The 25,678-nt window shown below is 39.0% G+C and overlaps 1 long non-coding RNA gene across 3 annotated transcripts in view; it reads left to right on the top strand.

Annotated features, from left to right (window-relative positions):
- LOC308067526 overlaps positions 1 to 25,678 on the top strand; it is a 163,323-nt gene that overhangs the window by 65,123 nt on the left and 72,522 nt on the right. For all 3 annotated transcript variants that reach the window (XR_013929632.1, XR_013929633.1, XR_013929634.1), the window contains exon 2: positions 1,029 to 11,775. This is a non-coding gene — a long non-coding RNA (uncharacterized lncRNA). The remainder of the gene's footprint in view (positions 1 to 1,028; positions 11,776 to 25,678) is intronic.

Here is a 25,678-nt window from a genome sequence, read left to right as displayed (position 1 = left end):
TTTACCACTAATTCCAAAACTGAATCAAAGTCCTTTTGTAATTTGATATACAGAGTGTACATGCAATATTCCAGGAGTTGAAGGAATTGTAACATTTTCTCTTTCCACATACTTCACAGTTACAATGTCTTCATGTTACTGGTCACTTTCCACTTAAAAACAAAACAAAACAAACCCAAACTGGATTGTAAAATTGTTTGCAATAATTCAACTGAAGGAAAAAAAAAGTATGGTAATAAATCTTTTGAAAGATATTCTAAGGTTGGACAGAAACACACTCCTATCAAGTCTTTGCTTGGTAATGTACATAAGAAAAGAAAGACCAGAACCATGGATGGACACAGGAAACAGCAGGAGATTTCAGCATCTTTTTGATGCATATTTTTTATTTGTTTTCTCTTCAGATTGTGTATCCTTTCTGTAACCAAAATATTTAAAGAGACAGAAAAGTAAACAATGCGATACTTACATAGAAACAGCTGTTTGTGCATTCTGCAACAGCAGGAAACTGTTACTGTGTGTATTTCAAGTCTTCTAGCTCTTGTCTTTTTGATGTATCTCATCCGGCTATGTTTGCCAATGAAATTAGTACTAAAATGGCAATGTCCAAAGTATGCATTTTCGTTTCATAAAAGTTCAGACTCTGAAATATTTCTGTGTGTTTACTTTGTAATTTCTTCATTTAACTTATTATGAGTTGGTTAAGCATGCTTTTTTATAGTCTTCCAAAGCATAGAAAAAAAAAAGTCAGGATGAATACACATAGAGTAAAAGGCTATCAGAAAGATAAATAAAATCAACAACCCATCTTTCCTCATGGAGCCCTTGAATCAGCTTTTTCCAGGTTCCAAAAGGCTTGACCCTCTTATTTCAAACACTTTCTTTACAGCCTGCCTATTCAAAAGCTAATAAATCATGACAGCAGTTAGTGTGACTTAGACTTTAATTAGCCATTGTAAATCAATTAATAACTCTCTCTTTTTAATGAGTTAAAAAGCTTTCTTTTTTTTTTCTCTTTCTTTTTTTAGCACACATTGGAGCAGTATTCCATTTGTCACGATGCACAATGTCATAGAAGTCTGCTCAACTGGTCACTGTAGTCACTTGTACCTTCTTCCACTCTTCACACAGACACTGACCTGGCATTTAGCTGCAGAATACCTAGTCATGGAGTAAAGTAAGTTAGTAGCTTAGAGAAAACATGATTCCAGTGTCATAATGGTTGCTCACTAGTAAGTTACCAATAGACATGCAAGTTCTAGTGCTGCTAAAAATAATGTGCTGTGGAAAGGCTTTTCTTAAGAACTGAAAACAATGTGGTGTGAATGCCTTACAGCCTTTTGTGGGAGATATTATCTTGCTCAGCAGAAAATTGGATCAAAATTGAACTAATAAATAAATGTTTTTCATAGCTTTGTGTGGTTACAGAACACCATTTATAAATAACAGAATAAATATATCTCCTCATAGCTTTTCATACATGGTACTAACACACATGAAGATCAAAGCCATAACAGTTTTTATGGGTTTCTACATATTTTATTGCCCTTGTGGCAATGAGAACAGAATTTGCAGCTCTTTGCCTTTCTGTATAGATTCTTGTACTTGCAGGAACAGAAAATATTTTCAGAAGTGTTTCTAACCATATGTATATGTTCATTTGGACTTAGTGGAACCAAGTCCCATGTAACTGTTCCTAACCTGATGCTTGTTCTTACCATCTCTGCTCATAGGATACACTCTCCATGTTCTGATCAACCCATTTGTTCTCTCTTTTCCTTCTGTAGTTAAAATAACTTTTTCTGAAAAGAGGATGGCAGAACTGTGTGCAGGTTTCCAGTTCAGGTACATTTCCCCCTGCTTTGGAAACATTTTCTCAGATAGCACTAGCATTGATCTGTCTTTTCCACTTTGCATCACACTTACATCCTTACTCATTCTGTTATTGAATAGAGCATTGTGTCTTTAGGTCTTTAGCAACTGACGATTTCTTAGCTTATAGAATAAATGCCTTTTATTTGTGTTTGTGTCCAGGACCATTCATTATTTTGCTGTTGAGTTTATGCCATCTCTGCTATTCCAGTCCCAGAGCTCATCCATTCTTCCTGCACCCAACCTCCCCTGCTTATATGATGGCTCCTAACCTTGTGTCAGACTTTTTCTGCCATCACAGATGAAACACTGTACATAAACAGTCCTTAAAGAACTGCTTTGGAAACCCCCTTGCACTGTCCATTTTTCTCCCTTTTAAATACCTCATTGTTAGTTCTTTACCTAATTTAGAAAATGTATGGTTAAATGTGTAATTGCATGAAATGCTTTGCTGAACTCTGAAGTATTAAATCTAAACCTGAAAATATAAGGTCTACTCCATCTGTCTAGAAAATTAAATGCACAGTTTTCCATCTGAACTAATAAGTGTACTTCTATCCACTGCTATATTGAAATCTAAAGAGATATGGTCTGCTTTATCTGCAGATCAAATAATTTCAAATAAAGGCTTTGTATTATGTCTGACCTATTCTACCTTTGCCGAGTGTATTTCAGTTTATTCTGTCTTCTGATTCCAACACATATGTTTATACAAACTTTAAGAATTTGTATCTTTGGTTATAACTGAGACGAAATACAATTTTTGTCAGCAAAACACAGACACTGTATTATCTAGTCCTATAAATATAGTTACCTATCACAAAAGTTTTAGAATCACTTGAGTTTATTCTGTAGCTTTAAATAACTCCTGCCTATGGATAGTCTGTTTCCTCAAATTCTGAAAGTGTTGGAACCTTTATCAGTGATGAATTTAAAACTGAAAGTTGTTTGCAATGAAGAACTGTGCAATGAAGGAAGACAGATAAGCAAGTCCACATTTTCATCTGTAATTTCAAGGAGTTAGGGCAGTTTACACAGTCACTAAGAATCACAACCGATTAAATATGTTCTGGAAGGAAAACTTCTGGAGTTTAAATTCAAGTTCTCAAATTTTAAATGCCTTTTGTATTTCAACTTTATTTTATGTATTGAATCAAAGATTAAGATTTTCATTGTACATCCTAGGAGAAGAAAAATTTTCTTTCCTTATATTCATAAATCAGCTGATGATTGAATGACTAAGATTTGCATTTCTAATAGTCACCAGCAGCATTTTAAAGTAAACTGTATCTGCAGTTCCTGGTGATTAATGATAAGCTATTTGTGATAATAGGTGTTATGACACATAACAGTAAAACATTTTGAAACAGTCATAAGGCAAATGAAATGATTCTTCTAGTCTGACTGGATAACTCATAGGATATTCATTCTCTGGAAATACCCTGTGCGTGCAAAACAAATCCACACCACTATGCTTAACAAATTTTTTGCAATTTGGTTCTCTTTATCTTATGATCTGCCATCTCTGATAGTGGGACTGTGATGCTAAGTTTTCTTTTACAAAGATCCTCTAGGCTTTGAAAGAAGAGATTGGGTCACTAGATACCTTTCTGCTAAGACCACTCAATTTACAAAGACCCCAATGCAGCACTAAAGCTGCACAGATACCCATCTGGAAGTGAAGACCCATCAGTTGTAGGAGTCTGACATAGAGGGAATCTTCTAATGCTTTAGGAATAAAAAAAAATACCAGATTTCCCACAAAGTACCAGAAGTTCCCTTTCAGACACCTAAGGCAGTGGCCACATATCCCAAACTGCTCGGTATCTAGCAGTTTCTAGAGTAAGTGACGAGCTACTTGTTGAAAATCTGGCACCATCTGCTCCAGAGCTGCACTTTTTTCCATTTTATTCAGGCCTGGAATATCATACACACTGGGCAAAGATTACAACACCATGGGCATCAAGCATGTCAGTGACATGGTTTAACCTGGCAGGTAGCTAAACACCACACAGACAATCACTCACTCCATACCTGTCCTCCCTGAGTGGCATGGGGGAGAGAATTAGGGAAAAAAAAGTCAAAGTCCTGGGCTGAGATAAAAACAGTTTAGTAGTGTAAGAATGGAAATGAAAAAAACCACCCAATAATAATAGGATTAGAATTTAAAAAACAAGTGATGCACAATCAATGCAATCGCACCTGTTGACCAATGCCCAACCAGTCCCCAAGCAGCAGTCCCTAGCCAGCTTTCTCCCCAGTTTATATACTGAGCACGAATCTTCCTTTGGCTAAGGTGGTTCAGCTGGCCTGACTGTGTCTCCTCCCGGCTTCTCGTGTCCCCCAGCTTCCTCACTGGTGGGGTGGTGTGAGAAACTGAAAAGCCCTTGACTAAACAGTGTAAACAGTGTTTAGCAACAACTAAAACATCAGCATGTTATTAAAATTTTTCTCATCCTAAACCCAAAACACAGCACTACAGCAGCTACTAGGAAGAAAAATAACTCTATCCCAACAGAAACCAGGACAGTGAGGCTATGGGCAGGGTATTTCATAGCTGCTTTTAAGTAATCAGCATTGAAAACTTGACAGACTCTTGGATCATTATTGTCTATGATTTTGCTAAAGAAAGTCCAAAGACTCTAGGTAGTGATGAAATAATTTCCTGCATGGCAAATTTTATGGGCATTTCCATCACCTCAATATGCCCTTGGCATGCTGTGTGCTGTCACAAGCCTTTTGTGTAAGGTATGAAAGTGAGAGTGACCCAAGTGGTTGGCAAAGGCCCCAAGGTACTGTTTGCTATGACACAAGTACTAGCCCCCAAAACTGAGCTATATTGCAACGTACTCAATTATCACTTAAATGTCTCTAGGGGTTTCAGTTAAAACAAGAATTTGTGTCCCTTTCCTGCTCCACACAACCCTCCAAAATGTAGCGTAGTCTCTCCATGTCCCCAAAGTAGTAGCTGTATTTCATTAGTGAGCAATGTACAAACTCTAGAGAGCAATATAATGCTATGCTGAATATGGGTCACTGCTAATCGTGAGTGACCTATGGCTCTCCATACAAATATCACATACCATCAGGTTGAGTTTACATAGAAAACAACAAGACTAGATATTCATTCCAATTTGTTAAAGTTAAGTGTGTATCTGGTTGTAGAAAATACCTGGATTCTGCCAGAATTTAATTTTTCACTTTTGATCTCTACAGGGGAATATTAACCAGCAATCATTTTTATTTTTTTTTCAATGCTGAAGTTGTTAGATCCTAAATTTCCAGTTGCTCATACTGACACCTTTTCAGGGACTCTATGTGAACAATTTAATCATTTCTTTCAGCAGAGAAACTGACTCTACTGGAGTGCAGTGGCCCAGAGGACCAGGAGCAGCTGTTAAAATGCAATCGCTGTGAGCTCATATAAATTGTTATAAAAGTTCTTTCACTGTTTCTGTATGTGAGCTTGCTAAAGTACATCCAGTAAATGCATCCAACCTCTCCTTTAGATGCTTGCTCCTACGCTCCTACTAGGGTTATGAAAGAAGGTCTCTCTGTAGCAGTCTTTGTGTTGGTCTTTTATCCTTGGTAATGGTCCAGCTGCTCTGAAAATGGCAATTATTAACTCACTGTGGAAAAAGAACCACTTCTATCCTGATATTCTGATTAATTTTCTTACAGTTTCAAACCTGCTGTTTCTGGCAAAAGCCTTCTTGATCAAGTGAAGGCTGAGTACTTTTGAGGCAGACTGACAAAATTAGGTGCCATATGTGACAAGTTTCAGTTGGTGTTTATTTAAGCTAGGGGGTAGACCACAATGACTCTATTTGGTAGCTCAGGTCTAGATCAACAAAAGAGTATTTAGCTACTTGATGGCTCCCTAGGGACGAAGCCTCCCTGGGAGTTTGGCATCTCATACCTCTGTGGACCTCAACCTTTCCTCCTAACTTGACGGGATGAAGTGGATCTCCACAGAGCAGGCCAATGCATATGCTAGTATGGTGCTCATCTGACTGAAATTGCAAAACAGGGTTGGCATGTGCTTAAGAGGTTCCTGACAAATGCAGGCTATTACCCACAGCTGAAAGTTTGTTCCCCTCATCAGGCTCTCCAAGTTTGTAGAAGCTGCAGTTACAGCCTGACAATGTGGGTGTGCTGCAAACCTGGAAGTTCAGCTGTGAGTTTATAGGTAGCCAGCTACTTAAGATGAAGGTTTTCTGTGTGAAGATTTATTCTAGGTTACATTTGAAGTAGCTTATGCTTCCCTTGCTATGGAGGTGAGCTATCTGGAATTGCCTGGTATTTACCCGAGGCTAAGAAACACAGCTTGGATGGGTGCTGGAAAGCTGCTGATGCATAGTAATTGGTATACTCATACCATAGGATACTCATAGTATACATAATATACTCAGAAGTGCAATTGTCATCAATTCATTTGGAGTTTGATGAAAACCAGCATAAAACTACTTTCACAGAAACTATTGGGCTGCCCTCAAGTAGTATTGTGATGATAATAAAGAAGATCCATTTCTTAGGCACCAACTTGGACTTGGGGAAATCCTAATTCCAACCCTCTGTAACCCCTGCAGTGATCTCAGTGATCTCGGGCAGTGTTTTTCTCAGATTCTCCAATGTATTTACACATGGCTGATTTCTGATGGGTATCTAAATGGTTTTAAAAAGTCTGACCAGAATGCCTCTATGCCTGGTGTGACTGTTGAATGGGTTATTAGCAAAATCTTCTGTTACAGTAATGCCATGGGACTAATGAGATCCCGTGTTAATGAGGGCACTATGAATAGGTAAAACAGATAACAAAGACAGATTATTACTGAACTGAGGAGTATTTAAAGGGAAAGTTTCCTTGTCATTTAGAAACTCCCAGGGTGAATTCTGAAATACTCCAGGTTTCCTTCCTAAATATCTTTCAAAGTTCAAGCGCTTGTGTTATTTGAATCCTACCTCAGTCTTTGATAAAGTGGATTATGAGACCCTGTCTGTTTCATGACTTTCTGGTTGTATTAAATGGTGGCAGTGAATACCGTGTGCTTCTGCTCAGGCTCAGCAAAGCTATTCCATTGCCACCTTCTCATATGCACAGTATGTAATAACCTTACAGTAAATCATACTTTTTCTGTTTGCTTACAGGTAAAGGTAAACTTTTATATTTGTGTCCTGAGGTTTACTGATATCCCCAGTGAGGCATAGGGCATTCCTGTATATAACTTAGTTCAAAAACAATTGCATATCAGTCCTTCTGACACCTGTGGGGATTGAGTTACCAGATCAAAGTTTGGAACTGATTTTGTTCTTCGTGGTTACTTCACTCAGTCAGAAATAATTTGTAAAAGACCTTTAGGGCTCCTTCAGCTGAGCACAACTGCATTGATTGGAGAGATATGCATACTTTTGTGAGCATACTTGTGCAGATTTCAAAGTGTAAGGTATTCAGACCAGTGTTTTCCTGGAGGAATACCAGTGAACTACGTGGGTGTATGCATTCCTGTATACCTGGAGAGACATCTATGGGCTGTGAGCATAGCTAAAACAAAAAACCCCAACCTGTCAGTATTCTAAGTGGAAAATGAAAGACAAATGTGTTGGAAATCTAGTATCAAGCCTATTGGAGCTGCATTTCGTGACTGAGCAGGAGGGGACAGGACACGATGTTTCCTTTCTTCTACATTGATCCCAATTATTTCTGGCTTAAACAGTGAAAAATCTCAGAAGAGGGCTGGTAACCATGCGTGTAACGGTCTGCCTATTTCAATAATGGCTAGAAATCCATGGTCAGATGAAAAGATTTCAGGATCTTCTCATTTGATAAAGTGTTGCAGTACATGTAGAAGAGCTGGCAAAGAAGACATGAGACTGACAGATACCACTTAATTTCATCCAGCAGTGCACACAGTTGCCATTGACAAAAGGGAGCTATTATACCAATTTTGGTGAAGAAGGGAAGTCTTCTGCAAAACTCATCATTTCTGAGTTTGAGGGGTGAGAGGGAGAGAAGTACGCTTTAAAGGATGGGGAATCAATTTGTTATTGTGTAGCTATTTGTCATTTATAAAAAGTAGGCTTTATAATGATATCCATGCACCCAGACCTTAGGGTGAGTGATTAAAAGACTCTAAGGAGTGAAGTAATTAAACCTGCTCCTTTTCCAATAAAAACAGTTAGAAATAGTTTCCAACAAGATAAAACTATGGTTGTGATATAAAAAAAAATGCTGGTAAAAAAAAAAAGAGACACAGGACACAGGAAAACTAAAAGAGGGGTCTGAGTAGTAGAAAACTATATTTTTCATAGGACTTCCTCAAATATGAGAATGCTTAAATTACTGCTCCAACACATTTGGTGTACCTGATGTTCATTTCAGAAACTTCTGATTTCATTAGCAAATGGAAGTTTAACTAAAACAAAGCAGTCAGATCAGTAGGCAATGTTGGCTAGAAATAACATTCTAAATATTTTAATCCTGACATTCCAGAGATGTTTATCTTTGTGAAGATAAGCAGAACATATACAAAAAAATGAATGAACAACAATCTGCATTCCATCATTAAAATTAACTTTGCAGATGACTTTCTGTTGGACTCTGAGACCAATTCTTTTTTTAGAGTACAGTCTGCAGAACCAGAAAATAAAGACAAAACCAGCCTGTGTGCAACCTCTCAGGGACCAAATACCACACAGAAAGTAGTTTTGTGGTTTTGTATTTATTTTTAAATACTTAGTCTAGTTATTAAAACACCTCTTTTTTGTTCTCCTTCACAAGTTTTCTACATCATCTCTGTGATTTAAAGTGATACTTAAGATGTCTGTAATTTCATTACAGTTAGTGAATTCATGTCAAAAGCTTTTTGCTTTGGAGTATATATATCATGTCTGCTGTATGTGTCTCTTGTACTGCTCTTGCACACTGCTGCACGGTAAGGAGAAAGCAAGACACTTCTGAAGCATCTGCATTATCATTCTCAGATCCATTGTCCATCACTGTAATTTTTACACATCTGGACTGTCATATACCAGAGCTAGCTAACATGATTTCCTGTGGCATTAAGGCCCCTTTTTCAAGTTTGCTGAGAATTGAGCCTAATGTGGCTGTAAAATAGTATCAATAACTATTTCAAGGTCCCTAGACTTTATGAAATAATGTTGAGAGGACCTAGGTCTGGTCAATGTTAACATGTCAGGGAAGATCAAAGTCGAAAAAAGCAATGTGTGAATGAATAAAAATGAGGTTCATCAGACTCTCATAGCTCTAGCCATCTTCTAGGTGACATATATGACTGAGCCCCTCACTAGTGATCATTAAGCAAGCATCTACACTGTGATGGACAGCAGCTCTCAGGGTGGCATACAGGCCAGAACTGTTGTTCATGTACAGTACCATCTTGCTAAAGTGACATTGGGGCTGACTTGGTCTTAACCCTGAAGATTTTCCCCAGGGAAATGCAAGGTCCAGCAAGTGCATGTGCTCGAGAGAGCTGCCCGTCACAGTGCAGGTGAAGTCCAGCACTCCCTGCAGCCTCCAGCTATTCCTTCTGGCTGAGGCAAGAGGAGGCAGAGGAATACCCGGAGAGGTTCTTAAAATGACTCCTGTGTCACTTGGTTCAAGCAGCCATTATCCATAGGGAACCTGAATTCAGCTTGAGTTCAAGCAACCAGTGTCTTGACAGTCTGTTTCACACATCCAGATACAAACTGTTTTGCTCTTTGGTTTAACAGTTAAAAAAGTAGCATCAAAACCTACATTTTACCATGCAGAAGCAGCTAATTTAGACTAAATCCGAACACTGCTTCCTCATCTAGCCAAAAGCAAGGAGAGACATACACAGAGCTTCAGCAGTCTTCCCTATTGTGCTTCTGTACAAAGCAGCAGAAAAAAATGAGAGCTGGCATGAAATATGGCAAAATTTGATAATATAGTGTCCTTTAATATTTTCCTGAAGAATATGATGATGACTGTAATTTTTTTTTTTTTTTAATTTTGTTTGTTTTGTTTTGCTTTTTAACTGACCACTTCGGGAAAGAGAGTATAAATTCTGGATTTAGTTTTGTCAGTGGCAAAAGACTACAGTGTAGAGAAATTGTGGAATTCAGATTAGTCTGTCCTCAGGCACAGGTCTGTCTGTTCCAGTGCTTGGGCACGTGATGTGCCTACCAGCAACCTGTGTCACTCAGTGGCTTAGGAATAATACTTTTGCTAGAATAACATAAGAATGCTTTAGGTATTAATGGGTCACTGTAGCCAGCTTCAGTAAATAAAAGAATGGAACTGGTTACATTCCAAAATAAAACTGAAATTCGTTGAACTGCTGGCAATACTGAAAATAAGTAAAGTCCATAGCAAGACTATATCCAAAACCCATACAAAGACAAGCTCAGAGACATGCTTAATTTTTGGGTAACAATGTTATTACACTGGTTTTTGCTTGAAGGATCCACGTCCTGCCTAGCCCTCTCTTCTGTGATTCACTCACAGGTCTGTACCCAACATTAGGTAATTCCTGAAGGTGTCCAGAGTCTCTTTTCCAGTCTTTGTGTTTGTGCCTTCAACCTTCCTTACTGCTTGCTGTAGCTTTCTCCATTTGTACTTGTATGTGTGCATGTGCACAAAATTCTTAAGCAGTCTGGGGGATAACTAGCAAATGCTGCAATGTGGAGGTTTCATTTGTAGAGGGCCAGTTGTCATAAGTGTACCAAAGAAGCACACTGCAGTTGGTAATGGCCTAGCATCAGCTAAGTGTTCAACTATTTTATGATTTGCACCTCCTGAGATGATTTCCAGTGGAAACACAGAGCATGCATAAAGAATTCAAGCCTCCTCAAATAGAATTTCTCTTTATTAAACTTCACCTTCACAGACTCTCAGGAATAGTCCACAACCACAAACTGATAACCATGGGGATGCATGTAGCAAAACTGTAAAAAAATAATCTTTAAAGGAATGTTGTATCCATCATCTATGGATGTGAGTGTGACAAGGTTTGTAGAGAAGGGTAATATATTTTTCACAAGATCCATTCATACTGTAAAGAAAACAGAAACACTAAGAGTGCACAAGCCTCACTTCCAGTCCACAACAGAAGGAATTGCCTTTGAGTTAAGTACAAGCTGGGAATAATTGCTCTGACTTTAATTTAATTATGGTAGGATTCAATTAGAAAAGTCTGGATATTATTTGTGGACAGAATGAGATATTAATTATGAGGAATTACCAAAGTTGCTGGCTCTTGATACTGCCTGTGGAAATCTAAGAGTACATATTGTAATCAGTCTTCATGTATTCAGTTTCCTTGACAAAATTTCTACAGATTTGATCTAGTACTTTTTCGTCTGGACAGTATAGCAGAAAATCATGTGTTTCATTCAGTGAGAAGATTTAAATGTGAAGTGCTTTAAGGATATACCTAAGTTCTACCTAGAATCTTATGTGACAGTATAGGTAGCTTAGGGCCACATTAATAATTTTGATCCATTCGCCCTTTAAAAAAGAATTATTTTGCATTATGGCATAAAATTTACACATTTTTACACTGGATTAGAATCAGACTTCTGATGCATTCAGGTCTGAGTTATTAATTAAACACCACTCTTAAACAAAGCATTATTAAACCCGATCATGGTAAAGTAAGCTTTAGAACAAGAATAACTTGCTACAATTTATGCACCTTCTATTGGAAGTTTTGTTTTGGCGCTTTTTTTTTTTTTTTAGATTATCATGCAGAAGTTACTCTTACTCTTTTTTTTTTTTTTTTTGGTTTTTTTTTGTTTTCTGTGTAAACTAAAACTTCACTTTTGCTTTTCAGGGTTCTCACCATGGGACCTTTTTGTGCTGTAATTTGGCAGAGCTGCTTTCTGAGTAGGAGGTTTGGACTTGTTTTTAGGATAACTGAGGTATTCTTTTTCTTTGCTCTTGTTAAATCTTGGTATTTTGCTAACCTTTTTGATGAGAACATAGGGACCTGCAAGAATAATTTCTCATGGAAATGGAAAAATTTCTGTTCTCTGCCATGGGAGTGGGAAGGGGAGAAAATTGTTCTCTTTGAAAAATGAAAAGCTAACAAATGAATTTACAGGACTGTCCGGAATTCACATCCCAGAAAAGGAGCTAGTTGTACTTTTATACAGTTTTTCTCAGGTACTTATTTTTCTAACCTATGTACAGTCATTCCTAGAAGAGAATAAAACTCCCTAGTCACTAAGAAATCTGCTATATGATACCTGTGAATTAAAAACTAAATTGGGGGTAGAGTACAGCAGTTCTGACATAATTTCATTATTATTTTTAATGCATATACTAATTTCTCCAAAACTAGGAAATACATTCACAAATATATATAGATGGGTGTATCTAGTCATTGGGCGCTCTTCTCGTTGAATTGGAGGATAGGTTCTCGGCTTCCATTCTGTTCCTTGCCAACGGTCTGCTAATGTGTCCTTAGAGATCTCTCTTCCTTCAGTTGGCTCACATGAAAAATGCATGTTGAGGAAGCAAAAGTGAGGAAAAGTGTATTCTAAATTGTATTGGAATCCTTCTATGAAAAGTTAAGTATATGAAAGATGTCTGTGGAACAATAAGTGCATTAAGAGAAAGGATCCATTTCAGTTGGGCAACAGAATGAAATGATTACATCTGGTGATGGGGTCAATAAACAGTAACCTTTGAACATAGACAAATTCTCTCTCCAAGTAATTGCACTCTGCTTATACTCCTGGGGTCATGTGTAAACTCATTCCTCAAAAGCTCAGAAAGCTACAGAACTGCTCTAAGTCCTTGTGAAGGGAGATTGTTTGGTTGTTTTTTTTTTTAACAACATGATTTGTCTCAGATATGAGGAGCAGAGATTATTCTCCTTCACTGCCCAAGACTTGTTGGGTGGGGTTCCAAATTCAGCTGACAACAATAGGCTAACTTTTCAGGTATGGCTCTTATTTGGAAATAAGAGCATTACTTTTAACTATCATGTTAAATACCATCATCCCCAGAAGAGTAAGATATATCACACCCTTTCCCTTTATTAACTTTCCAGATTACCTCTGTCATTTTGTGTATTCTCTGTGTGTTCCTGACTCTCAGGTTCCTGCAGGTCACAAAAGACAATTTAAAGCATTACTTAGAACTTGTAGATTGTTCAGGTTTGTATAAATTGAAATTTATTCAAAGTGCCTTCTAAAACTGCTTAAGGAATCTGACTTTACTTCTGGAGTAGCAATAAAATATATAAGTAGTACTGAGAAGACCTGTCCTCTGGGTCAGTGGAACATCAAGACCTTGATCCACAGTTAAAATACCTACCCTAACCATCCTTAGCTTAAAATAAACCTATTTTCTAATATGAGTTCTAGGTTTCCAGTTTACTGAGTCTATTACTAAATTATCTGTGTAAGTGATAGAAAGCTTTTTTTTTTTTACATTAATTGTTCTCTTATTCCTATAATTCTCACATAAGACATAGTTGATTTTGCTTTGCAAAAAGTATTTTGAAGGGATAGCCATTTTTATTCCAGAAACTTCTTTTCACGGTGGTCCCAATGTAAGCCCACGAGGAGTCTATGTAACTATCCACCCACCAAAACAGATATTCAGTTAGGCCTTTATGGTTTGGATACCTATGTTAAGAGCTCACTATGAAAGTATTGCTTAGTTCTTTGTCAAAGGACAGGACTTTGGAGTTTGCATTACAATTTCAAAATGAAGCACATTGAATGGCACACATGCTGACTCCTAAAACTTACAAAGTATTCCTGAAAATCAGTGCTTGCCATATATGCCTTTCTGTGAAGGTACTATATGAAAGATATACCTGCTAGGCTTTTCAGAACATGTGTGTTTAATCTAGGTATAATTTTTCAAGTGATACAAACAACAGCAATGGGAAACTTGATTTTTTATATAGTGCTGGCTGTCAGAAAGTACATCTAAACTTCAACCTGAACTCAGCAGCAGCAAAACTGCCCTGGAGATGTTTTAATTTCAATGGGCTTTAAAAAAGTAATTAAAATCAGGACATTAGGGTTATTCCAGCATTCCTGTAGAAAATGAATGAGCTCATTAACTTCCAGATAGAGATCTGAGGCAGTGGCAGAACATTTTATTGAATGTATAGTAAGAAACAGAAAATCTGAATTTTCTTTCATTTGCACTGGTAGAAATTGGAAATATGCTATGTGGTATAGAAGAAAGAATGCCAGTGTAACTTCAAAGACAATAAAACTAATAATCTCTAATAGACAAGCATGTGTTCTGGGAAAAAAAAGTTTCTGGTGTTTAAGTTAGGCTGAAATGCAGGGGGAAAACTGTCATTCTGTAAATACTATAATTGTCCAATCTAAACCCAGTACTGTTTGTGAGTAAATGTGGTTGATAATAATACCATAAATTTAGACATCATCATTTTCAACACTAAATGCTAAATATGTAAACCTTTATCTATAATGGAGTGAAACATTTTAAGCCATCTGAGTTCTAAAAACGCCTTTGCGTGTTCATGCCTGGATTCATCCTTTACTGCCAATCTAAATATGTGTTATTGACTACTTTCTAAATGTGATCAGAACTTGTTTCAAAGTCTTTGAAATTTGTCTCAGAAGCTGTGTCTTATGTGGCATACAGCATTGTCATCTGGGAGAACAGTGACTGCGCCTGCTACCTGGGTATCATCAGTTAGGTTCTTGCTCTGACATGCCACAAACAAAGCTTTCTATAGTCCCCACTCTACACAATTTCTGTAACTGTGAGGAGATGTATTACCTGACTCATGATAAGAGAGCTACACTGAAACATCCTAGTGGTACTTAACCACTGACATGACAGCTTAGTGGAAGATGTCAGCAAATTTTTGTCAACAACGCTACTTACTTCTGAAAAAAAATAATCACTGAGTTGCAAGAGCCTGTGTGTTTTGCAAAATTATTCTCTGAGGCTATGTTGTGATTTTGCCTAAAATGTATTGCTTAGCATTGTTCAACAAATACATATCATTGCCTTTTTTTCTGGAGATATTTGTACATTTACAGTCATGAAAATAAGTTCTATTAGGGAGTAATGTTTTCCCACTCTGCAGACTTAGAAGAAGACGTGAGAGAGATTCTTACTTGTGAACTACTATGTATTTCAGGAATGTTGGCTACCAATGCAGAATGCGTTCACCTTGGAGCTGGAGGGTTTCTGCAGAATGCATCAATAAAATGGTCTTTTAACAGCCACCCACTGAAGCACCCAGGTGTGCTGTACATGCATCCTGTTTCTCACACTCCAGAATACTTTCAAATATCAGGGCTCTTTATTGAAATCATGACCAACCATATTAAGAAATGATTTCAGGAATGGAAATAATATTTATAAAATATCTGTCTGACTAAAGATCATGCTGCTGCACAAAGTCCATGTTTTCCTAGGAGGTCAGTCAACTCCTTTGGTTTAATAAACCATTTGTTGGCAGATTTGTAAAGTGATACTGGTTCTGCGGGTCCTAGTAGTTTTCTGCAGAGGAAATAATTTTGCTGTTTCAGATTACAAGTGCTAAAATTCTTAACCAAGATGTTGTTTTGGAATGCCAGCCTTATCATATCTGTTGCATTCTGCTTGAGACTCATCTACTTTACACACTTAATTTACACCAGAGTGTGACAGCCCTCTCCTGCTCTGTCTTATGCACCTGGCCAGCTTGATCTGTGGTCAGTTACCAAGGATATGTCTGCAGGACAAATTTCTGCACCTGGGTAGGGCAACCCCTGGTATCAATACCAGCTGAGGGGTGAAGGTGTTGAGAGCAGCCCTGCTGGGAAGGACTTGGGGGTACTGGTGGATGAAAAGCTGGACATGAGCCAGCAATGTGCTCTTGCAGCCCAGAAAGCCAACCGCAACCTGGGCTGCAACAAAAGAAACGCGACTGGCAGGTTGTGTGAGGTGATTCTGCCCCTCTACTCTGTTCTGGTGAGACCCCACCTGGAGTGCCACATCCAGATATGGACTCCTTGGCACACAGAAGCCATGGACCTGTTTGAGTGGGTCCAGAGGAAGGCCGTAAAAATTACTAGATGTCTGGAGCACCTCTCCTATGTGGAAAAGCTGACAGAGTTGGAGTCTGACAGATCTGGGATTGTTCAGCCTGGAGAAGAGAAGGCTCAGGGGAGACCTTATTGCAGCCTTTTCAGTACTTAAAGGGGGGTTATAAGAAAGATGGGGATAGTCTTTTTAGCAGGGCCTTATTTGACAGGACAAGGGGTAATGGTTTTAAACTAAAAGAGGGTAGATTTAGACTAGATATAAGGAAGATTTTTTTTTTATGGTGAAACACTGAAACAGGTTGCCCTGAGAGGTGGTGAAACATTCAAGGTCACACTGGACGGGGCTCTGAGCAACCTGGTCTAGTTGAAGATGTCCCTGATTGTTGCAGGGAAGTTGGACTAGATGACCTTTAAATGTCCCTTCCAACCCAAACTATTCTATGCTTCCATGCTTCTATGATTCTATGAAATAAATCTGCTTGGTCAATAGCAAATTGAGCTGAAACACTGTCTGAATGAGTGTTTGATTTTAGACAACTGTTAAAATATTATTTCAGTGAGCCTGGTATTCTGGAGAAGTATTGGTTGAACTGAAAACTGGCGTTCACACTTAAACTTGAAGCAGATTGTGTTCCCGCAATACTGTGCCCTTACAGAGTTCAGCATCACAAGAAAAAAAAAAAAAAAAAACAACCCAGCATTTGGACCACTATGCCTCTCTTCAAGACTTTTGAGTCATTGGCAGCCTGACTCTGTTTAGGAAAGGAAAAATCAAGCCTCTTGATGTGGTTTCTAGTTTTTCTGCTGAAATACAGAGTTGAGTAATAGGGAAGATTGAAACTTCCCCAGTAAGATAGGGTGGCCTAATTAACCATCACTCCAAAACTAGGACGTGAAAGCAATGCCAGAGAACTGTAACTCTGAAGTACATAACATTTTTGAGCATTGTCTTAGGATTCATGGCAGAAAATTCCTCTGTGACAAGCGTGACCAGCCATCACATGTACTAACACGGCCACTATGCAGTGAGCCGCATCTCCCTACACAGGGAAGCATCAGGACCAGAGGAAGTGACTCATGACTCACTTTCCAAGGATCTGTATGAAACAAATGGGCCAACAAGTGGGGATGAAATCTGCAGCTTTGAGTGTCAAGGGCCTGGAAAAGTCATCTGGTTCCCACAGTAGCATATCGCTTGTGTTTTTCTTTCCTGTTGTGGTGGCTACCATCTTTGTCTTCTGATGATTATGGAGTATTTGGTAGACCTGGCCACAAAAAAAAAATGTTTCAAAGATGGAAAAGTGAAGGCATGCTGTAGATTTGATGTTGTTGGTACTCTACAATTACTTGGTAAGGAAAGCAAAGTTAGCCAAAGATACACCTAATCACACAGTCACAGAAGAAACACCTGTCCTCTGGTACAACTGTGGCATACAGAAGAGTAAACAACCCTCCTGGTAGCCTGCTTGCTGCATGGTGTTGTAGCCTGTTAGGTCTGTATGAAACGCTGAACTTCAGTGCCATAGGCAATCCTAAGTTTTCAATTTCTTTTTACCTTCCAAATATGGATGAAGGAATGAATTTGAGCTTTTTCTCTGTTAAGCAAATTGTTCCAAAATATTCAGTTTCAGTCCTGCTTAAACTATTTCTTTTTTTACTTTGTCATTTTAATTTGTACATTTGTAATCTTTTGAAGGGAAGAAATTGAAAAGACGAGTTGCCTGGTTCTGTAAAAATTAATATTTTACTTTAGTCAAAATAGTATATTTTCACCTTCTTGGATCTAATTATTGCACAGATTCCCTATAAAATGTGAACAAAATTGATCCAGTCCATGGCATGGTTGGATATGCTGGCAGTGTGACTGTTCAGTGTTACCTCTGGCTTGACACCCAGCAAGCAGAGGACTCCTCTGTCTCCACAGAACAGAAGATGGAAGAAAAGCCTGTATTGGGGTGTCATACTGTGGAGGAAGGCAAAGCAGGAAAGCCATGGAGACTCCTTCAGTTGAGCTGTTTGACAAGAAAAGACTTGATAATGGGCCAAGTGGAGCCTGGACATGGAGGTTGTGGAGTCTGGTGGGAGATGTGGCTGCCACTGGCACTGCAAAGGGCTGGAGTTGCTTGGTTGTGCTGATAGGGCTGGCCCTAGAGACCCATTCAGGACTCACAGATGTCTTAATTTCTGATCAAATACTCAGTGCTTTTAATGCAAGCAGTATGTGAATTGTCTTATTAAGAAGCTCTGTTATTTGAAGTATGTGAACCCTTTGGGAGACTTGCCAGTGGCTTTGGTGGTGGTACCTCTTTCTACTGAGACCACAACAAGCCCAGCCCACTGAGAGCCCCCGAAGGGGACTGGGATCCTGCAGTGCTTGCAAAGATAGCACCCAGAAGAGCTGTTGAGGGGGGAGAGAGAATGGAGAGAAGCATGGAAATGGCTGCCAGCCACTTTAAGAAATTCCTCTTGTATTGTTGTGGCCAGGTACTCTTTTTCACAGATGACTTCTGTTAACTTTATCTGACATTAGGTGGATATTTCAGAAATGAAGCCTTCTGCAAAAAAGACCCCAACAAGCAAAAAGCCCCATATCGTTTTAAGCCCTTATATTTGTAAAGAAAAGCGTTAAAGAATATGAAGTGGCTGTAACTGATACAGCAGTGCTTTCCTGTGTTAGTGTCGTGGCTTATCCCCAGCTGGCAACTAAGCCCCACACAGTGAGTCGCTCACTCCTCTCTGGTGGGATGGGGGACAAAATTGGGAGAGTAAAAGTGAGAAAACTTGTGAGTTGAGATAAAAGACAGTTTAATAAGTAAAGCAGAAGTCATGTGTGCAAGCAAAGCAAAACTACAAATTCATTCATGACTTCCCATCAGCAGGCAGACTTTCAGCCATCTCCAGGAAAGCTGGGCTCCATCATGCATAACGGTTACTTGGGAAGACAAATGCCATAAACTCCAGATGTCATCCTCTTCCTTCTTCTTCCCCCAGCTTTATATGCTGAGCATGACATCACATGGTATGGAATATCCCTCTGGTGAGTTGGGGCCAGCTGTCCTGGCTGTGCCCCCTCCCAGCTCCTTGTGCCCCCCCAGCCCCTTGCTGGTGGGGTGGGGTGAGAGGCAGAAAAGGCCTTGGTTCTGTGTAAGCACTGCTGAGGAATAACAAAAACTTCCCTGAATTATCAACACTGTTTTCAGCACAAACACAAAACACAGCCCCATACTAGCCACTATGAAGAAAATTAACTTTACCCAGCCAAATCCAGCATAGCTGGTCATCTGACGCAGTTCTTGGTACCTGTGCCAATGGATATTCTTTCATCTATTTAGCTTTCGCCTAATATTCCCATAACTTTATTAACATTCTTAGCTTTTGAAAACAGCATTCCCAAATATGGTTATTTGGCAAATCTACACTCTCCACAGCAGTATTAAAAACTCTGAATCCAGATGATTTCCCTAACTTTCTGTTTTGCCTCATCAGTCCAGGTAGCTTGTCGTCAGTAGCCAGCAGTTCTAAGAATCAGGGTTCACTCTGCAAACAAAGTTTTAATTAAAACTTCCAAGTGCTTCCAATAACCATGTATCTCAGGAAATATTTGGGATTCAAACAGCTGGGATGTTTGATTTTTTTTTTTTTAAATGAATGAATCCATTCATTTGGGATTAATTTTCAAGTCTTCATATTTCCTTTGATTACAATGGCCAGTAACAACCTGTAATGATGGCTTTAGTTACAAATGTACAAAATGAACATCTTAGTGTTGATAACAGTAAAGCACACAAATTTGTAACATTTTCTGGAAACATATTCTTTTCTGAATGTGTTGGACATGCTGATTTAGTCCTAGAGCTGAGGAGGGCATAGGTTCCTGAGAGAGTTTTGACTGGATTGCCAGTTGTTTTTGTGTCTGTTATTGGCTGTTTTAAAAGCCACTTATATCCATCCTGTAGGTATTAAGCGAAACTAGGCAGTTTTTTTGGTCCCTATTAATTATTCTTTTTTTCAGCTTCCTTAAAAATGTTAGTATATAGGGATACTGAAGGCAGAGTAAAAAAATTTGAAAGCATCTCTATAAAAAATTCTGTAAAAGGAAAGTTTGAAATGTCAGTATTTATCTCCATTTGGTACATACAATTTAAAGTATTTCTGAAGTCCGGTAGGCAAAGGAGGAGTATGGCATTTCTTGCCCACCTTCTTTCTCTCTGGCATCTCCTGGCCTTCTTGTTTGTATCATGTTGCCTCCAGGTTGGTTGTCACATGCAGCAGCACAAAGGCAGACTAAAGATGATTTCAGTGCTTTGTATTCTTTTTCATTCTTGGGAAGCTACTTATTGACTTCTCTAACTTTCATGCTCCCGGGAGGCTGGAGAGCCATCATCTGCGTGCAATACCATGGCTGGCGGGGCAGGGAACCAGTGGGGCAGGGCCTGTCACACTGCCGCCAGCAGGGGAGCAGGGCAGGCACAGGGTGGCAGCCAGCTTCAGCCCAGAGCCTAGGTCATCAGGCAAGTGTGTGGTGATGGGGCAGGTCCAAATTCTGGAGGCCAAGTGGCAGATCAGGGTCAGAATTAGGGCCAGTGGTCCCCAGGTGGATCCATGGTGATCAGGTGGGTCTGAGGTCAAGCTGTGTGTCAGTCTGTGAGGCAGAGTCCAGATCCATGGGGCCCATGGCTGGCTAGGGTAGGGCTGTGGGGAGCTGGAACCCAGCACTGCTGGGGCATCACTAGATCAGGGACTGATGGCCCAACAGGGATGAAATCGGGTCCTGGGCTGTGGCCAGGGTGGGGGAAGCCCCAGGGGTCCAGTCAGGGCAAGTAAGGTGTGTTGACGTCCTCCAGATCTGTACATCACGTGCCTTAGCAGAATATGTTAGAAAGAAGAATGAAAAATCTAAAGAATCAGAAAGCTCTTAAAGTGTCCTATGAAGGCAAGAAAGAAAACCTTGTTTTGGACTGTTAGCAACCAAGCACTCCTTGTTCACCAAGCTTGGAAAAGAAGTGCAGTTCAGGGAAATAACTGGGAATTTTTCAAAACTCTTTCCTTTCCCAGGACCTTTCGGGCACACTGATTGATGTCTGCCACCCAAGGTTGCCATCAGGTTTTCTCATTGCCCAGTATTTAATAACAGATCAAGTGAGGAGAGACTAGAATGTCTGGAACTCTCCAGTTTGGAGAGGAGATAGTTGAGAAGGTCAGCTGAAAAAGTTTCACAGAATTGTGAAAATAGTGACGATGTGACAGTGCTGGTCACTGCTATGTATGAACCAGCAGACTCTCAAAGGAAGCAGTGAGACTAGTTTAAAATAAGTAACAGGATAAAAATACCTCTTTACACTGTAAGTAGTAAACTGCTGGCCACTGCTGTCACAGACAGTTGTGGATACAGAGAGCATCTGCGGGTTCAGCAGGGATTAGATAAATCCATGAATGACCAGTCCATATACAGAATACGAGGAGGAGTGCCAGAGGGTTCATCCCTGCTTTATCTGCTCTGGATGTCGGGAGAGAGCAAGGGAAATGCATCTCACAAAATGGCAGGGTCACGTCCTTTCCCTACATATCCTCTCCTTTGGCCACTGCTGGGGACAGACAGACTTCTGTGCTTCACCCAGCAGGGCAGTTCTCATGGGCTGATGGTTTTGACTCCTCTCCTTAAGGCTTTTCCATTACAATTAATTTGAAAGCTTCAGGTCCATTCTCTGGATTTAAACTCTTCAGGGAAGTCAGAGAATACAGGCACACATGTATCATTGGCAGATTATGTGACCAACCGTCCACACTGAAACACTGGATTGCGACCAATTTTCATCGCTCTTAAAGTCTCCTCTAGCTGCTGTGACACTTACAATGACCTGCTGGAGCTCTATTCCAGATAAGTACTTCAAATCTCACTTTATTCAGATAATCCATAATTGCATGAGTCAAATAAGCAAGACAGAAAGTAGATAACAGGGATGGAGGCAGGGGAAAAAGTACATCAAAGGAGGACTTGAAAACTATGGCAAAAGAGGAGGCAAAATAGCAGAGATCATGAAAAGCATAGTCAGGCAAAATAAAGAGGATGATGAAGCAGGGAATATTCACCCCACCTCGACCTGAAGCTAAGGGAGACCTTTTCTTCCTAATAAGCATCACTTCCCTATGTCTTCTGGCTCTGCATAGTGCGAGCTTTAGTCATTCTCTTTTAACCATTAACCTGTGGGATGCAGGATTAGACAGTGGCCATCGCATATGGGCTAAGCAGTCCTGAGTTAGGAACAGAACCTATATACAGCCTTTGTTCTTCTCATTATAACTTGTGACAAATTAAAAAAGTACACCTTCTTACAGTTGTTTTACAATAAATTCAGTTAAAGTAGAATGAAACCTGATGAAACAGCTATTATCTTCTTAAACAAAGGAGAGCTGGTTTTATAGGTTTCAGATAAGAATAATAACCCTGCCTTATCATCTTAGACAGGACAGTGCAGCACCCTTTATCTGGGGGAAAAAAAAAACCCTCCAAAACCCCAAAGAAACAGAAAAAAGGAAAGCCTTTAAGAGTTCTATTTAATATGGACAGAGATTTTACCTTATTTTAAAACATTTGACTATCTCTCTTGTGTATTGATTAAACAGAGGAAAATTTGATGGGTTTGTTTTCTTAACTTGCTCACATGAATGAGTGAACAAGTAATGTGGCTGTTTGCTCCCTCAATCTGTGCTCAAAAATACCAAAATGGGCTTACTTTTGGCTGAGGGAAATATTTGCACAACAAATGAGTGGGCAGCCACTGTGTCCAATACCAGGAGTCAGCCATCTGGATTTAGCATCAGGTGCCCGAAGAGAGAACAGAAAAGCTCTTTGTCCTACATAAATCTCCAGAGGAAGTTTTGGTCCAGATCCTCAGTCGGATGCTGCTTTGGATACCACTGAAAGCTTACCTTCAGTTGTTTATTAGTGTTGTCTGCTTCTGGATTTGCAATGATCCTGCCATTCTGTTCCTATGATTGGGTTGTTTGTTTTCTCTTCATTTGTCAGATCAATAATGCCAGAGGAAATACTAACCTTCAGTGACCTACAGATATCTTTATATCTTCCCTGTCAAGCCGCACAGAAACTCGGGGAACAAAGAACCCTCTTTTCAGTCCCATTCCTTTGCCAGAATATTTCTATGTTTTCTGGGAGGGACCTACAAGATATTAAAGGAGAAATTGCCAGATAAAACAAGCTGTCACTTAACACAGATCTTACTGATTCAGCCAGGAGGGAGGATTTCTTTTGTGTCAGGTAGAACTGCTACTTTCAGACCCGAAGTCTCAGTTTAAGTATCGTCAGGAGCTACTGTCCAGGAAGCGTACACTGGGAGATTACACACCGGACAGGGAGAGTCCACTAAATCATTAAGTCTGCTGGATTGTCTGGCCATCGTTTGACAGAAACTATTGGGCCACATGGTATAATAAACTTCAAGCATTATAACAGAGATTCCTTACTGGGACCACAATGCAAAAGTATATTTTTTTTTCTAATAATATATTGCCAGAAATATCTGAGCTGTTATTTTTATCTTTTTTTTTTAAAGCCTCTAAAATTATGCTAAAACCATATGACTTCCAGAGATGTGCCTGTAGTCTGATTGCTGTATTTTTCCAAATACAGTTTAGTGAAATTACCAGTATATCTAAGGAGCACATACAGAGCCAATTCCTTAAAAGGGTGCAAATACGTTTTTTACATTATTAATTTCTTTCTCTCTTCTTTTTCAATGTGTAAATCTAGTTTCAGAACTTAAGATCAAGCTATACCTCAAGATGTTATATGCAAGGCTCAGGCTGAAGGTTTTGTATAGATATATGTGCTTACATATATATTATTCCTGTTTTGCCTTTCAAACTGAGAATTTCCCTGGAGTGTTAATCAACTACACTCTTGCTACTGCAGCCCCAAGATGATCTTGAAATTTAATGCATTTTGCATTGTTCTCAGGTATAAACAGCTGCAGAATGCAAAAGTTACATGACTGTGCTTTCTAAGCCCTATAATAAAAATATTAGATCTTAGAATAATCATAACCAAAAAGCTAGTAATTTGAATTCTCATGTATAGCTCCTTTTCTGGAGCAGATAAATAGCTATACAAGCAGAAAGATCATTTTTCAAGGACAGGGGTTAAATTTTTTGCTTTGTGTATGGTGATAGTTATTTTCATGCTATGCAATACATCTAATATCTCCTTGGCAAAGTGCTGATGCATATGCCTACCTTAAGAAGGCCATCAATCAGGTAATTTTCTTGCTTTAGATGGGTAGCTGCATTTTCAGTGTTTATAAATGTAATTAAGTGCTGGCACATTTGAGTTTTCCATAACTTATTACTCAGGAGTCAAGTAAAAAGCATGCAGTTTATGTAATGACAATGTTCTGTAAATGAACCCTAAAGTGAAGTCTGCAGTCCGTCTTTAGAAGGGCGTCATATGCTGCCATTAAAGTAAGATAAAATGGTTTTCACACCGGCTACATACTGTAGGTCTATTTTATCTCAGTTAATTGAGATTTCTTTACCATTCTGTTTTCATCTATGAATTATAGAGCAATGCAGGTTTTGTAGGTGAATAACTGAATTGCATTAATTTAATAATCCAATTCTATACATATAAAATATCCTCTGATCTGTCATTGCAATCTTCTGTTTCCAAGGGTGCCCAGTAGCAGGTAATTGCTGAAAGATACGAAATAGAAAGGTTCTGCATTATATTGCTTCACATGATGATTCCTCAGAAAGATTGAAAATGTCAGACGTTAAACAAATATCCATTGAACTATTTTCCTTTTGAGAACACATAAAAGATTACACTGCAGAAATGTTTTACATTTCCTGTAATATAACTTGCAATATATAAGATAATGCTAGATACTCAATTTGAGATGAACACCCAGAAGCAAAACTTTATTGCAGTATGTTTTCAGTTCAACAAAGGATGAAAGAGTAAGGGAAACATGCTACTAGAAATACTGTTCAATACTGGGCAAGTCCCATCTTGTATCCTAACTTAGAAGCAGCTGTGGAAAGTGAGATAGCAGAGAATTGCCTGTGTTTATTCCTTGAAATTACTGCAGTGTGGTTTGCTACTCTGAGACAAACATGTACTGTCCTTCCTGACCTCCTTTTCTTATAGTTCGGACATTTTGTGGAAGGATGGGCTCACTGCCATGAACATTGAGTTGTGAAAACATGCCAACACAACATATGACCTGTTTTAGAAATTACTGTCTATGATAAATAGATATAATTTCTTGTTCTGCATGCATTATCTTGTTCTGTATTCAAGATTAGTGAAGTAGACAATGTCAGCCACTGCAGGTGTGGTGATGCCTAACTACATAGATTTTCCCAGGTATGCATTTCCCTGAATTCTGGCACTGTGTGCCTCATTTGGAGGTTGACTCTACGGTTGCTTGACAATAACTACTACTGAAAACCATAGGCACAGAAACACACACTTAGTGGGTCAGAATGCATGGAATTTCTTCACTGTGACATAGCTATTTTAGAAAAATTGCAGCATGAATTGTAGTATTTATTTTCTGATTGGTTCTGGCTCCATTCACTTGTATGCTCACAATGATTAAAATACTTGCTCTGGGAAGATACTAACACACCCTTCTCCTCTCAAATCCCCCAAATCCAAAATATACATGAAGAAGTTGAAAAAAAATACTTCAAACCCACAAGAAAAGGAATTTCAGGCTGCTGAAAATTAAATAGTTCAAAAAATATTACCAAAATATGTCCACAATAT

Source organism: Falco punctatus (assembly GCF_963210335.1).
Source record: "Falco punctatus genome assembly, chromosome: 7".
NCBI classification, from domain to species: domain Eukaryota; kingdom Metazoa; phylum Chordata; class Aves; order Falconiformes; family Falconidae; genus Falco; species Falco punctatus.
Note: the sequence above shows the minus strand (reverse complement) of the source record. Positions and strands in the feature narration are given on the sequence as shown.